The sequence below is a fragment of the Bison bison genome, unplaced genomic scaffold (assembly GCF_000754665.1).
Source record: "Bison bison bison isolate TAMUID 2011002044 unplaced genomic scaffold, Bison_UMD1.0 scf7180017864466, whole genome shotgun sequence".
Lineage (NCBI taxonomy): Eukaryota > Metazoa > Chordata > Mammalia > Artiodactyla > Bovidae > Bison > Bison bison.
This window is the reverse complement of record NW_011495027.1, coordinates 4,945,303-4,949,286: the sequence shown is the minus strand read 5'-3', so window position 1 is coordinate 4,949,286 and position 3,984 is coordinate 4,945,303. Positions and strand designations below refer to the sequence as shown.

The window sequence follows — 3,984 nt, the reverse complement described above, 5'->3', positions numbered from 1 at the left end:
CACAGGATTCCACTCTCTCTTCCTGCTGCAATGAGAAATTGGCAATCAGTCATGGAATCTCTCCAACCAAGTCTGGATATGACCTAAAAATACATCTTAACACAGTATTCTGAGAATAGCAACCTGTCTGACTTACCTTAGCTGTATAATGCATGTGTGCGTGTGTGTTAAGTCGCTTCAGTTGTGTCCAGCTCTTTGTGACCCATGAACCATAGCCCACCAGGCTCCTCTGTCCGTGGGATTCTCCAGGCAAGAATACAGGAGTGGGTTGCCATGCCCTCTTCCAAGGGATCTTCCCAACCCAGGCATCGAATCTGCATTTCTTACATCTCCTGAATTGGCAGGCAGCCACCCGGGAAGCCCAGCTGAATAACAAATCACCTAAAAGCTAAGTGACTTAAAATAACAACTATTTCTTTTGTTTCTTACTGTTCTGGGGGCTGACTAGGCCCAGCTAGATGTTTCTTCTACCCTATGTAACGATGCTTGGGTTGCGTTATCTGAAAGCTTAACTAGCTAGAGTGTTTATGATGACTCATGCTGACAGCTGGTGCTGGCTTTCTGGGGGCAGTTCAGCTGGGCCATCAGCTGGAAAACCTCAGTTCTTCTCTTCCTGGTTCCTCTGTATCTGGTTAAAGCATATCAGAGGAGCAGCCTTGATTCAAGGGAAGATTTCACAATGGTATGACTATTCAGAGGAGTGATTCACTGAGGGACTCCATGTAACCAGCTCACACATAGTCTATAGGAACTGGAAAGGAAGATGAATTCTGTTTGCCATTCCTGAGCCTTTGCTATACTTACCTGTTCTAGTCTGAAGCACATCACAGCTCGAAAACAGATGTGTGACAGGACACAGTAGCAGTGCTCTGTGCATGTCCTCCTTCCCGTCCCTTCACCACTAATCTCCACATATCCCTTGACAGACTCCTGTAACCCAATAGTGTTTGGAGTGCTTCTTCCACTCGTCGCCCATAGAGCTTTGAGAGAAAACCATTTCAGGTTGCCTCAGCCAAACCTTTGTTATTAATAGCAGTTCCTATTTCTGGAAGGCCAGGTGTTCTGCACCAAAAATACAGAGCAGAGACACCAGATAACCCCCTACTCAGAGACCGGGACCACTTGGGTCTCATTTGCTCTGGGGTAAATGGCAACTGAAAGCTGGAACCTTGAATAAGATGTAAGGGACACTGAGACTATATTGGCCAGAAGGCACCTTGCCACAGAGTTAGTGAATGGACTGCAGGAGTCTGTGAACCTCCAAAATTGCAGGTAAAATTGTGGATGTCTGTGTTTTTTTCTGGAAAAAAGATCTATATTTCATCAGATGTTTTTTAATTGAGCTATAATGGACATAGCATTATATTAGTTCCAAGTGTATAACAAAATGATTGATATTTGTATATATTGAAAATGGTCACCACAATAAGTCCTGTTAACATCCATCACCATACACACTTTTTTTCTTTTACAACTTTTTTCTTTTAATGAGAACTTTCAAGATCCAGATTATTAAAGGGGACTCTATATTTTGAAAAAGGCTAAGAACTTGATCTCGCATAGAATTATGTGATTACACTTTCCCCATCACTCAAAAGACCAACTTGCAACTTACCTGAAACCACATCTTCCCACCTTAGATGCAGAAGTGTAGGTTTAATCTGTCACATACATCACAGTTAGGAGCAATGCAGCTCAATTATTCTCCACTGCCTGGTCTTTTTCATGCCTCTGTTTCTGTCCTCTTGTCCTGCTTTTCTTTCCTTCTCCATATCCTTCCACTCATCTCCTAGTGATTCTGTTTTTAAAATATTTTAACCATATCCCTGGGCGTGACATTACCTGTTTCTAATATTAAATGGGCTATAATAGATAGGACTTTACAACTAGAAGACATTGGATTACCTTCTATCCATAGGATAACTCAGTCTGAGATAAGAACTAGTAGATTATGGACAAAAACTAGTGCACACTCCTGAGTGCCCTTTGTCTCACTCAGAGGTATGTTTTCCCTTTAACAACCATAAGAGCAGAGGCGACATGCTATAGTATCTTGTTTTGATTAAATTACTCCAGTGGTGTCTTTCATCACTGTGGAAGTGCAAAAATTTCCCCCTTTAGTTTACAGTTTTCCTTTCCTTATATCCCAAATGCAACCAGGGGAGGGGAAAGGGTTGACTGACCCATTATACTGAATAATGGAGTTTCCTTATATGGATGCACCCACTCACAGCTATCATCAACTATTCTTGCCAACTCAATTCATCAAGCAATAAATGAGCCAGGCACTCCCCAGGTGAGCACAAAGAGGAAGAAAAACATTTTCTGCCTTCAAGTTGCTTGTAGTCTAGTGAGAGAGACAAAGGGGAACATAGATAAATAGGAAGAGGAGGAGGCAGTGGAGAATTAGACTCAAGTGTTAATATCATCAGAGTGAAAGTAGAACAGGGAATTTATTTTTATCTCCCACTTCCGCCTTCAACTCCTTCTAGGATCTTCTGCTCTTGATAGTTCTCCCTTGTTGCTTTTCTTAAATAAAGAAACCAAAAGAGTAAGAAGTAAAAGGAGAATAGCCTCTCACTCCAACGTCTTGTCTTTTTTTCTTCCAAGCATCTGTCTTCCTCCTTCTGTTCCTTGGCCCAGGCAGTAGACACTGGCCCATTGTGGTCTCTCCTGCTCTAGCTTTAAGTCTAATCCTCCATCACTTCACCCCTCAGATCCCCTTTGGCTCAAGAATCTGTGCTGATCAGCTCACATGTCTACTCTCTGTGCCGGGCCTTAATGATACAAGGATGAATCCAATCATCATTCAGAGAGAGCTTGTTTACAAAACTCTCCTTCTCCTGGGGATCTATCTCGCCTCCATCTTATGTTCCTTTTTTATTTCTCCCACTCTCTCTCCTTGGACTATTTTTATTTCTATCTCAAGTGCTGTTAGAGGCCTCCTATGAGAAGGAAATTATCTATAATGGAACAGGAACATTAAAAGCCTCAGTTTCCTTGGAAATTATTGAACTCATGAGGGGTTCACATTAGGTTTTGAATTTTGAGAACTAAGTTATAGGAAATTTTGTTTTTCTAACAAAATTATTTTAACATTTGTTCTCTCTAGCTCTTCTTTGGATTTTGTTCTTAAACCTCAAGCTGTTATAATTTTCTGTAAGCTCCAGTCAACGCCAGATTCTGAAGGAAAGGCTCTTCAGATTTCTGAATGTGAACTAAATCTGTCCCAGGTAGGAAGCCTGGAAGTAGCTGGTGCCCACATCTGCGTGTGTATGGGACAGGGTGTGGCTGAGAGGACTCAGCTGATCTATGTGGTCAGCTGGGGTATGGCACAAGCTCAAGAGACCACTAACAAGAGTTATCAGTTCTCACTCATTCATTTATTCATGTAAATACATTCTGAGTACCTACTATGTATTAAGCACTAAGATGGATGTTGGGATTATAATGATGAACAAGACAGACACAGTTCCTTCTTTGATGGACTCTTTAGTCCAGCTGGGAATATGAACAATCAAATATGCACTGGAATTCTGATAAGGTGTTCCGCACCTATGACAGTGCTGACCATGTGCCGGGCCCTGTGTCAGGTGTGCTGTAGTTCTTATCTTCACTTAATGTTCCTAACATTTCTATTCCGCTATAGCTCAGTGATAAAGAAAAGTGAAAGTGTTAGTCACCCAGTCGTGGTGTCTGACTCTGAGACCCCATGGAATGTAGCCCGCCAGGCTCCTCTGCCCATGGAATTCTCCAGGCAAGAATACTGAATCTGTCTGCAATGCAGGAGACACAGGAGACTCGGGTTCCATCCCCGGGTCGGGAAGATCCCCTGGAGGAGGAAATGGCACTCCAGTATTCTTGTCTGGAAAATTCCATGGGCAGAGGAGCCTGGTGGGTTACGGTCCATGGGGTCGCAAAACAGTGGGACACGACTGAAGCAGCTGAGCACACACACATGAGCTAAGCATTATTATTCCTCCT

At 42.7% G+C, this 3,984-nt stretch overlaps 1 long non-coding RNA gene across 1 annotated transcript in view; it reads left to right on the top strand.

The window, feature by feature from the left end:
• Positions 1-295: 295 nt before the first annotated feature.
• Positions 296-3,984, top strand: part of LOC105003291 — a 6,898-nt gene continuing 3,209 nt past the window's right edge. The window contains exons 1-2 of the long non-coding RNA XR_827092.1: positions 296-1,272; positions 3,113-3,233. This is a non-coding gene — a long non-coding RNA (uncharacterized LOC105003291). The remainder of the gene's footprint in view (positions 1,273-3,112; positions 3,234-3,984) is intronic.